Below are 12,625 nucleotides of genomic sequence, written 5' to 3' on the forward strand. Positions count from 1 at the left end.
TGATTCTGTAAATTACATTATTCGTGAGGGTTTCATTCGTCGTAAGGTTTGTTTGGGGTCGGACTGGGTTTTGCCGTTATGTCCCCATCCCACGGACCCTTGAACTCTTCCGCGGTTCATAATCCCTGTTTGGGCAAAACGACCCCAAACTATCGCAAACCCTGGCTTTCGCATACCTTGGGCGAGATAACTGCTCCAGTACGTGGTTACTATATTTTATTGAAGCTGTATTTGATTTCTTGCAAATAGAATATTTGTTAACAAATCTTTACTGGGTTAATTTTTAAGGAAGCCCGAATTTGCTGGTTCCTGTTTGGATAAGCATAGAGAAGCTTTTTCCGTTTCTGTAGTTTCTATTCCTGTTTTTATTGTTCAGTTCTGAAAACTTGCATTTATAAGCCCAGGTGGGCTTTCCGTATTATTCTTATGATGACTCTATCTTTCATTTACAAATGGAATCGAACTGTAAAAGAAATATATTTTTCGGAATGAAATTGATAAAGAGCTATATGTTTGTTTTCTTCTTGCAACAGTTTACTATACTAGCATCTTTAGACTACCGGTTCTGTACTTTTAAAAGAAAATAAAATGAAACAAAATTCAACTTTTCAATCTGGACAGAGTCTTTAAACAGTGAATTTATCAGAGCACTTCTGAAAAAGATCCACTTCGGTTGACGCACTCTCTTCCAGGATCTTTCATAATAGGTAAACTCTGTATAAAAAGATAGTCTCTGAAACTAGCTACATTTATTTCAGTCAGATTCTAGGAATCTGTCGCCTACTGAGTATAACACTATTACATCAGTTCAAATTATCAGCACAGTTTTTGGTTGGTCCCTCATACCTGAGCACAGTTTTTGGTTGGTCCCTCATACCTGAGTTGCTATCAAGCTAGTAACTCTATAGGAAGAGGTCGCCTCTGATTCTGTAGCTAATCGAGCTATCAAGCTAGTAACTCCAAAGGAAGAGGTCATCTCTGATTCTGTAGCTAGTCAAACCTCGAAACCAAATCTCCTCCTAGCTTGTTCATAAGACCTTCAGTCTTCTGCAAATTGCTTGCGCTCCGCGCTCTTGCCTTCAGTCTTCTGCAAATTGCTTGCGCTCTGTGCTCTTGCCTCCTTCTGCCTGTCTCTACAGTGCAGTTTCCCACCCCCACACACTTCTTTTCCCCTTTTGCACAGTTAGAGAACACACTTCTTGTCCCACTTCTTGTCCCCTTTTGCACAGTTAGGGGAGATAATTAGGGTTCCGGCCACTGTTTTCATTTAACTTCCCTTCTCAGAGGTTACATGATTTCCCTTTTTGCATAGTTAGGGGAGATAATTAGGGTTCCGGCACGGTTTTCATTTAACTTCCCTTCTCAGAGGTTACATGATTTCTACCTGATTTCCTGCCACTAGGAATCATCTTTCCTTTTTCAATAAAAATAAAGATAAAAACAATAATATTAATTAATACATCGATCTTTCAATTTGTTTTTACGGCTGAGATGTTACAATAAATTATAAAATTTAAATAATAAAAAGCATCAAATAATTATATCTTATATAATATACCGTGTTCATGTCTATTATTTATAATCTTTTCAAAACATATTATTTGATATGTCAAAATATTTGACAATAAGAAATTTTAATATTCATTTTAACAAACGAAAATTTTAAAATCGCAAGAACTAAAAACTTTAAAACACTTAACCTTCAATATGAAAGTTTCTATAATTAAAATAACAATATAATTAACAACAAATTTGATATTTATTTACCAAATAATATCGATATTTATTTACCAAATAATATCTCGATATTACATCATGATAGAGATGAGAAAATAACACAATATGGCTGCTATAGTTCTCCATTGACCTCAAAAAAACACTATGGAAGTGGATATAAATTTTTCTATTAACTTTGATATATTTTTTTACTAAGAATACTTCGACAGTATTACATGGAAAGGCCAGAACGGTTAAACCACGGGCACATGACTGGTAACTCTGAAAAACTAGACCTATTACTGCGGTATATAAATTTTCAGCCACGGCTGGTAACCTTGAAAAACTCATTTATTTTTACAAAGAAAACTTCCTCTGAGAACCATGGCCACCATACCAGCAGGTGGCCGATCTATTTCATAGTTTCTGGCCCACATGAGCTAGCGAAGGACGGAAAGTACTTTAAACATATTTCTGAAATTTATAATCGAGCTAGGTTTTGTCCTAGAGCTGAAACAAAAAACATTTGAATTTTAAAAGGCTTTGTACCTGGAAAAAATTCGAGAACCTTTTCCTCAGAATAAGTATTGTTGGAACTTTGAACAATAAAGTCTACTAAGTTTGGTTCCCACATGACTGGTGGTACAATCTCAGACAGGATTATATGCAGTGAGAGCTGCTCCCAGTTTGATTTCTTCAAATACAAAGAAAAAAAACTCCACGGAAAATTCTCTAGCTCTCTCGTATCATAAGAATCGCAATGGCTGTTGGCATTCAAGAACCTCATAACCACCGATCCATAGAGAGTCCACGCCAGATTATGGGAGTCCGGCCGCCTCTTTCTGCAATTGGACTGCCGTTACCCACGGCAACCGTTATCCGATGGACAAAGTGATCGTCCTCAATTTACATCTATGGGTCTGCAAGACCTCATTTCTCCTCCTCTCAGAGGCTTCAAGGAGATGGGTTCTGAGAATGATTGAATAAATGGCTGCCGTTCGAGTAGGCACCGGCCCATCCCTTCAATTTGCAGATCCATGGAGGTGAGGCCGAGGGCAATCAGTCTATCCATTGAATGACGGGGGCTGTGATAAAGACAACCCAATTGCAGAAAGACACGGCAAGACTCCGATCTGCTGTGGACATTTAAGAATCTCTTACCAGTGATGAGGCTCTGGAATCCAACAGCAATGGCTGATCAATCTTGTGACACAGGAGAGAGTTAGAGGAAAGGAGACGCAAGGAACCCCAGAGGGCTCAGCGATAACTCCTTTATTGAAACTCCTTCGCACCCACGCAATTTAAAAGACTTGGGTGCAAGCGGCCGAAGAGAAGCAATCACTTTTCAAAATCAATAATGATGGCACGTGGATACCATTGAAATTTTTTGATAACTCCTTTATTGAAACTCCTGCGCACCCACGCAATTTAAAAGACTTGTGTGCAAGCGGCCGAAGAGAAGCAATCACTTTTCAAAATCAGTAATGATGGCACGTGGATATCATTGAAATTTTTTTGATATATTTTGATTTTGGGAGGGTGATTTTTTATTTATTTTTTTTAAATCTGATTTAGGAGTTGTTCTTTTATGATAGAAATAGATTTAATAGGATTAAAAATTTTAGAAATCTAAAATCTTGAAATTTAATAACTGCCAAATTTAACTAGATTTTCTGCCCAATTTAAAAATATATATATATTCGAATTTCCACTAGCTCTGGCCATTTGTCTGCCACAATAACATGAAATGCATGATGCATGATTTGTAGTGGGTGGCCGGCCATAGCTCCATCGAAAGGTATCTTCGTGATTGTCTTCGCGTGCACTTAGAAATTGAAAATTTGTATGATGTCTTGTCATTTTCTTAATATCTATCATGCCACTCTGTAAAAGCTATTCTACATTGACCTCGGGAGCAATGACAACCAAGGGTTTTCGTGGTTGCAAATTGGTCCATCAGTATCATTATTTTAATATGAAGAGATAATGGAAGTGTATTTTAAATATTTTAGAGATAATGGTTTTGTAACCCTAAATCAAAACATATATATATATATATTATATGTTTATTGATGTGATATATATATATATATATATATATATATATATATATATATATATATATATATATATATATATATATATATATATATATTTTGATAATTAAAAAAATTTACTTTAACTTATATTTATATTTATGTACATACTATATATATATAATTTTTATAAATTAATTATTGGGTTTTTTGGAAATATATCAAATTTGTAAAAAAAACATAGTTTTTATTTTTTCTATAATATTTAACAGGTTGACTTATTTTGAAAAAAAAAAAATGGTATAGTAATAGATGATTATGTTAATACACTCATAGCCAGGCATAATGTTCAACATTGACGTTTGAGGCTTTCATGAATAGGAAAAGAGAGACAAATAAAATTATAATAGTAACACATAAAGAAAAAACATGGACACCATTAATTATCTTGGAAATCTATACTAAGAAACAAGCTCCTAATAATAGATCTATTAGTTTTGGGCCCAAAGGTATATTAAAATGGAGTCTTCGTGCACTTAAATATACTACATTACATGAAAATGTTATGGAAAAAATCATGGGTTAACAAAACCTAGAGCCGTATAAACTTGTTGATGAAGATATCAAATTAGCTATATGACTAAGTCAAGTTTACACTAACTACCATAACAATTCACCTCTTAAACTTTACTTGGGGAGATTAACTTGGTCGCACTATATTTCTTGAAGTCCATATAAAAAATTCACCATCTACACGAATACATGGGTAACCAACCACTATATTTGTAAATGGTTCATCAACCATATCACATCTTGAGATCTCACATTTTCTTAGTATATATGGTTTACATCTTGATATCTTACATTCCCCCCTCAAGTTAGTATATAAATGCAACTTCCTTCAAGTTGTCCATTCAAGCAGTGCATTCCACAACTTAATCCTTCATTCTTTCTATCCATGAGAGGGATAACATTGTGTGTTACCACATTACAACATGTATGTGTGGATAATAGGTCTTATAACAACTTTGAGGAATATATCTTGCCTATGGCGAAGCTTTAGGACTTGGACTAAACACTCCTAAGGTATTTATGCACTACTATGGCTCTCTATAATATTTTGGCTCTTTCACCTAGCCTTTACGCCACTGATTCCATCTACTCTCTCTCCCATGTAATAATGTGACCTTTCACTTATTATATCTCCAATCCATCCTAATTCATAATTTGCATGTACTCCTTAACCTCCATTCAATAATCCTCTATTGTGCTCATCTCACCTTGACTTGGCCTTCAAACCCCATTTGCACTCGTAGTCTCTCATTGGCCTAGCTGGCGTCCATTCAATGGCATGGTTATTCTCTACCAATCATGCGTACTCGCTTGTGATCATTGGCTATGACATAGAAATCATTTCACGATTCCTTTCATCTTTGTTGCCTCTAACCTTCACCTCCTCCTATTTGTCCTTTGCCACCCACATGCCTAGCCCCCATGCCTTCTTGCTAGGGCTTCGAATTGAAACATAAAGGTTGATCCTTCAAGCACTTCCTAGTACATTCTGACTGCTAGCTGCTACCAATGCTCACTAGTCTGTGTCGGCCATATCTTGCATAATTCACCTGACCACAATTAATGTGTTTGGCACCATTTGTACCACTAATCCACCTTGGAAGGATTAGCTACCAATTTATAACCTTCCCTGGGTAGCTTCTTCTTGCCCTCAAAAGTGGGTTTCCTCTCTACAACAAGCTTCTTCTCCTCAAGTTTCTTATCTACATCTTCTTGTCATCCAATGATCTAGGTATTCTCCTGTAAGAGAGTTTTATAAATAGTGGAACTCCATCTTTCTCCAACACCGACCACTCACTTTCGAGATCCTAGATTAACCCAAATTCTAATACCACTATTATAAAAAGAAAGATAAATAAAAATTTAATAGCAAGGCATAAAGGCAACATATGGACACCATAAATTATCCGGGAAATCCTTGAGCGAAAACAAGCTCCTAATAATGGATCTATTATTCTTTGGCCTAAGTAAAACATACAATGGACTCATCATGCCCTTAAATAGACTACATTACATGAAAATACCCTAAGAAAAAACATGGATTATTGAAACCTAGAGCTATAAATGCCCAACTATAAACTAAAGAACGGATCAAATTCACTCTATGACCATATTTCTTAATTTTAAAAATTATGGAAAAATAATATTTCACCGAAACCATGTGTTATTTATAACCATACAAATATGTTTCAAGAAACTCCATCATTTATATACTAGACATTAGGCTTAACACAAACATGTACATTAGGTTTTAGAAAAAAATATATACTAATCTTCAGAAAATACTATTTTAATTAAATTAAACTAATTTTCCATAAATGTAAGTTAAATTACATGTTTAGAAAACCATTTTTTTTAAGATTATGTTTTAAAAAAATTGTATAAGTATTTTTAATCATTAAATTTCTATTTTTTCAAATTTTCATTATAGCTATTTTATCATAATTTGGATAGTATTAACTTGCTCCATATTTATTATATTAAATCTTTAAAAAATAATGTAAACTAACCTTGATTTTTTAAATTATTAATCTTCTCAATAAAATTATTATCATTTAAATTAAGTCTTGGAATTCAAGATATCTCTACCAGAGTCCTACTTTTTATGTCTAATACAAAACAATCTCAATTTCAAAAATCTATCCAAAACATAATTAACATAAAACTGACCCATTCCTGTTCATTTACAAATGAATAAAAAAATACATTTAAATAGTTCACAATCAACTAATCCACCCTGAATTTATCAATGATGTATAATTTGAGTAGTTGAGAGAACTTAATGATAACCTCTCGCCCTGATACCCTGAAAAAGTTCTATATACAGCTATGCAGCGATTCTTCAGTTCTTCATTACTGAAGAAAACAAAAACAAAAAACTACTTCACAATGAATATGAATAATTTATTTTTCATAGCATACACCATAACTTGGTTGGGTTTTTTGGGAGTAACTTGACATTGTTAAATGTTTAATTTCTCCGATTTCCTTTTTCTCTCTCGTGTTTGCCCCTCGCTCTCTCATATCACTATAGCGGTAACCTCTGTTGGCGGTAATATACCCCGTCTGCGCCGTTGCCGGTTATAGAGTCCATGGCTCATTGGGCTGTGTGTTGGGTGTTTGTAGGATGTCGTAAAATTGTAGGTTATAATTTAAGTTTTGTGGTTTATATATATTTATTGATTTAGGTAAATTAACCTAGGGATGGATTGAAATTATAGATTTGAATCGCATAAATTATATTTTGAATATTTTAAAGGTTTTCAAAGTATTAAATAACATACCAAAATGTATGAGAATATAATAAGTAAATTATTATTATGATATATATGAAAAAATTAATATTCGATTTAATAAAAAAATGTAAATAATTATCAAAAATAACTATTTAAACTTGGTTTTTTTGTTTGTTTGTTTGTTTTTTTTTTTTTTTCCTGGAAAAAAGTCGTAATTTCTATTGATATATAAGAAATTACATTTTGTAGATGCTAAAGCATATACATATGGAGGCAGAGTTGCCTGTCAAGTTCATAAAACTGTTGACCAGGAAAAGAAAAGAAACAGTTGTGTCTCCACGCAGGGAGTCTGATATCTGCGGTATTGTGTCTATGCCTGCTCTCTAACATAGAGAGAGCAATATCAAAATTGTATCTGTCTCTTCGCAGAGAGATAACCTAAGTATCAAAATCTCGACATTATCCAAAGTCATAAATATGGACCAAAATGTAAATACAAACATGTTATATACAAGATAATCATAATATATATAGGGCTTATAGCCCATTGTCTCTAAGATCCACAAAAGGTCTGTGGTAACGCTGGTGGAAAGTCCCATCAATTTCCACCTGTATCAACCAGTCATTGCCCTGTCTAAGCGCTGCCTCTTTGGATAGGTGATTTGCCCGATTATTTTGCTCCCTGTAAATGTGGCGACAGGCAAAGGAGTCAAAAGAAGATATCATTTTTTTTGCTTCTTCTAAATATGCCTCAATGAAAATGCATTACAGTGGGATGCATCATTTAACCAATTACAAACGATTTTGGAATCACCAAACAATTGTAGATGTCTGCAATGTTTTTCCAATGCAAAATGTATGAGATGTTTTGCAGTACAGAGTTCAGCAAAATTATTAGTTCCCCTGCCTAAATTTATTTGGATCTTGAAACAATGTGTATCATTTAGGTAGAGTATGGCTCCGCCACCACATCCTGCCTCCTGCGCAGAGCCATCAAAGTATGCCCATGGTTTAGTTTTGTTGATGATTTCAGGTATGATGGTGCGGGGAGGGGTATTGGAATCCTCCTCAGGAAGTAGATCGAAATTCGCAATGGTATGGAGCAAGATGGCTGGCCAATGGGGGGATTTGTGGTTGAAGATAGAATGATTTCTGGCAATCCATAATGACCAGCAAACAAGGAGAGGCATGTTTCTGGATTTTCCATTTTGGTTTTGACACCATGTACTCCAGGCATCCAGAATGTTGTGCCCATTCCAGTTATTTAAGCATGGATAGTGTGTAATGATGGAATTCCAATGTTCCTTAGAGATGGGGCAATTTAGGAAGAGATGTTCAGTACTCTCTTCATCATTGCGACACAGGTGGCACCAAAAAGGGCCATGAAAAGATCTTTTCATCAGATTTGACCCTGTAGGGATCTTATCAAACAAAATGTTCCACATCAGTAAGCGGGTACGGGGGGCCGCCTTAAGCTTCCAGAGTAATTTCCAAGTCGGGTTTATGTTCTGAGGTTTGTATGGTTCCATTAATCTAATATAACCCTCTTTTGGAGAATATGCACCATGTTTGGCGAAGGCCCATATGATCTCATCCGGTCCTTCAGTTAGTCGGATGTGTGCCTGGGTAAGAGCATCCGTGTATTCCTGCCAATCAAGACGCCACTGAACAGGGATGTCCAAATCAAGAGCCGATTTCCATGCCTGCTGTAGAAAGGAGGAATTGTTATTATCACCGATGTGTTTGATGTGGGTGATACCCCTGCTGTGTAAGTGCCTTATCAAGTCTGCTCGTAGTCTGTGTGCATTACCACAACCTACCCATGGGTCCGTGCCAATACGGATAGCATTGCCCTCCTTAATTCTCCACGTAATGCCTTCACGTAGGAGTGGTAGTGCATTTATAACCGCTTTCCATATATTGGAAATGTTATTACTAGTTCCATGCTGCTGTCTGAACCAGTCCATCAGGTTCATGGGCTAGATATACTTCACTTGTGCAACCCGGGACCAGAGACTATTTGTGGTGATAAGTTGCCAGCCGAGCTTTGCCGCCAGTGCTTTGGAAAAAAGATCAAGCCTTTTGATGCCCCATCCTCCCCATCTCTTGGGCTTTGCGATTGTGTCCCATTTGACCCAGGCGAATAGTCTACCCGGTTGATTGCCCTTCCATAAGAATCTGCAGCATATGCTTTGTAGTCTGTTCAATATACCTTTCGGTATCCAAGCCAGGGTCATCCAGTAGACAGGAGTGGCTTCGATCACAGCTTTAATAAGGACTAATCTTCCTGCATGGGATAGGTATTTATGGTACCATACCTGAAGGCGCTTTTCCACTTTTGCAATAAGCCACGTCCAATCCGCAATCCTGTATCCGAGAGGCTTTAGCCTAAAGCCTAGATATTTAAGATCGTCTTCCAAATTCAAAGAGGTAAAGGGGAAGCGCTGTGAGGTATATATAATCTCATGTTGTGAGCATCCAAACGTAGTAATCATAGATTTACTGTCATTTATTATCATCCCGGTAGCTTGTTGAAAAAGATTGAAGATAGTCTAGAGGACCGTGGTATCTCCAACACTGCCATTTAAAAAAATAAGCATGTCATCAACAAACAATAAATGGGTGAGGAAAAAATTCTCAGATATCTTGATGCCAGCCAGATGATTTCTATCTCGAGCAGATATGATGGACCTACTTAATCCTTCCATGATAAGTAAGAAAAGTAAGGGGGAGAGTGGACATCCCTACATGAGTCCTCTCTCCGAGATGAAGAATGATGTAGCTTCCCCATTTAATAACACACTGTAAGATACATCTTTGATGCAGCTCATGATCCACTTAATATATGCATATGGAAAGCCAAGGTGAGTCAGTAATAATCTAATGTAGAGCCAGTTTGCTCTATCAAAAGCCTTTGAGAGGTCCACCTTCAGAATCATGCCTTTCTGCGTCTTCATATGCATAGTGTGGAGTAGTTCCTGATCTGTGGCAATGGCCTCATGAATCTGTCTGTGCTGAAGGAAAGAAAACTGTTCAGGGGATATGTGCCTAGAAAGGATTGGCTTTAGGCGGTTAGAGATGATCTTTGCAATAATCTTGTACAGACAGTTGCAAAGGGAAATGGGTCGGAAATCGTTGAAAGAGAAGGGATTGTTAGATTTCGGAACAAGGGCAGTGAAGGTGGATATGATGGCTGGGGATATTCTGCCACTCCTTCTGCAATCCTCCACAATCTTGAGTAAATCGTCCCTGAAAAAATCAAAAAAAGCTATGTAGAACTCGATGGTCCACCCATCTGGTCCAGGGCTCTTGTCTTTCTTAAACCATTTTATAGTTGCCTCAAGTTCTTCCTTCGTCACTTCCATCATCAGGTCCTCCGAGTCTTCCTGCTGTACGAATCTGGGAAAGTGTTCAGCAACCCGCATGATTTCCATAATATTCACAGCTCTAGGCGCCTTGTAGATGCTTTTGAAGTGCTCAATGGCTAATCTAGCCAGATCCCGTTGTGATGATACTGATTGACCCTGATCATCACACAGTTCCCAAATAGTGTTAATGGATTTTCTACCGTTGGAAAATTTATGAAAGAACTTGGTATTGTCATCTCCTTCAGTGAGCCATATAGCCCTGCTCCTGAGCCTCCAGCTTTCCTCCCTTTCCTTCAGAATTTGGGAGCGCTTCGTGATGAGGGAGGTGTAGAGATCTTTACTTTCTGGTGAAAGGAAAGTGCCATTAGAAGAGTCCTCGTGGGTGGCAATGGCCAACTCTGCCTCCCTCAGGGTGTTGTCATCATTCATTCGTTTCTAGTGAGCCCAAATTTTAGAGATCCTCTTTAGTTATGTCAATTTCCTGATAAAGCCTTCAGTATGATCCTCGTGATCTAGTATAGGGTTGGTTTGCCAATAGTTAGAGACCATTTGAATGTAAGAAGGATCCTTGAGCCAAGAGGCATTGAATTTGTAGGGGCTATTAATCTTTTGGTTTGCATTGACCAATTCCAAGAATATTGGCCGATGATCAGAGATGCCTCCAGTACCAACCCACTGACGAATGCGAGGATGAGAGATTAAGAAAGCTTCTTTGATGAGAAATCTGTCAAGTCTTCTTGCAAGGCTGTGATCGGCACTACGGTTATTTGTCCAAGTATACTGAATCCTGGCAGATGGAATGTCTACCCACTGATGCTCCTCAAGTAAGGTAGAGATAGGGTCAGATAGGTCGTCTACTTGGGCCAAGTGTCCCCAAGATTCACTGAATCCCAAAGAAAAGTTTAAATCCCCTCCTAGTATGATGTTGTCTGCCTGTAGGAATTCTGAGTCCAGAAGGGATCTCCAAAAGTTTGCCCTATCCACACAAGGACCATATACATTCATAATACGGATTTCAGTCTCTAGTGTGTGGGCAAATATATCCATGCCTATAAAACCCCTACCTCCCCAAATGTTCCTGAGCTCCATAGTCTTATTGCACAAACCAATAGCAGTACCCCCAGATCTCCCAGACGCGTCCAGGGCATGGAAGGTCCAATTCGGTAGCCAAGAATTAAGAGTAGAAATAAGAGAATCAGCTGAGCAAAGTGTTTCTTGCAGAAATATAATGTCCAGTTGAGATGAAGTGAGCAATCTTCTGAGCGCTAGTTTTTTAGGAGGGCTAGCAAACCCTCTGTAGTTGTAGGATAGGAACTTCATGGGGGGTGAGGCTGAGGGCCATTCCTAGCTCTAAGGGCCCTGACAATGGTTTGTTGTCGCCCAAGGGCAACTTCTTCTCTCGCTGTGTGTCTGGCTTTAGTGAGATGAGATGGGCATCCCCTGGAGGGTTTATGGGAGGCAGGGGTAGTCTCAGGGTCCAGACCAATCGCGTCATGTCCTCTATCCTTCGATCTCGAACGGAGAGAGTACCGGGGGGATACAGAGGGGGAGGGGATGGAAAGAGAAGGAAGGGAGGATGATGACAGAGATGGGATGCTGGGGGCAGTGATGGGAGGGGGGAGGGGAAGGGAGCAGTGAAGGGAGGAGGGAGGAGCAAGTCCCTGGGATCTAATTAATAACGAGGAGACCGAGGGTGATAAAGAAGGGGGAGATGTACAATTGTATGAATGAGATGCATAAACTTCAGATATGCCAGATACAGGAGAAGTGTGAGAGGAAGATGAAAATAACATACCCGACAGCGAGATGTTCTCCTGCACAGGACCGGTACACGCAGGAGGAGGAGGCGATGAAGGGTTTGTAACAGAGAGACCCTTGTCAGCGCCCACTTTATCAGGTGTTCCCTGGGAGTCCCCTGCAGCCTTGTCGATCTTCTCTGGTTCAATATCTTTGTCGTGCCGTGTAGGGTTTCCTTTGGGCTGCTCAGTCTCCAAACCCTGTTCAGTCTCCCTGATCTTATGCAAGAGAGGGAAATCCTTGTATAAATTCCCCACTTTGTGGCATCTGCGACAGCGATACGGAATGCCTTCATAATCAATGATCTGCTTGCGGGATGTGTCCCTCCACTGAATAGTGATGTACTCTTGTAAGCCGCCCCGAGTGTCAAGATTGATAAGGATCCGAGCATATGCCATCA

General features: G+C 38.2%; 2 long non-coding RNA genes across 2 annotated transcripts in view; both read right to left on the minus strand.

Moving 5' to 3' along the window:
- Positions 1 to 12,625, minus strand: part of LOC149139273 (uncharacterized) — a 108,576-nt gene that overhangs the window by 58,868 nt on the left and 37,083 nt on the right. The gene's annotated exons all lie outside the window — the stretch shown is intronic.
- Positions 600 to 3,160, minus strand: LOC149139274 (uncharacterized). The gene is made up of 2 exons (XR_016264202.1): positions 2,266 to 3,160; positions 600 to 1,414 (listed from the first exon to the last, which is right to left on the minus strand). It is a non-coding gene; the product is annotated as an uncharacterized LOC149139274 (long non-coding RNA).

This window comes from Pinus tabuliformis, chromosome X (assembly GCF_031772625.1).
Source record: "Pinus tabuliformis cultivar Carrire ecotype Pingquan chromosome X, CPIR1, whole genome shotgun sequence".
In the NCBI taxonomy this organism is placed as follows: Eukaryota; Viridiplantae; Streptophyta; class Pinopsida; order Pinales; family Pinaceae; genus Pinus; species Pinus tabuliformis.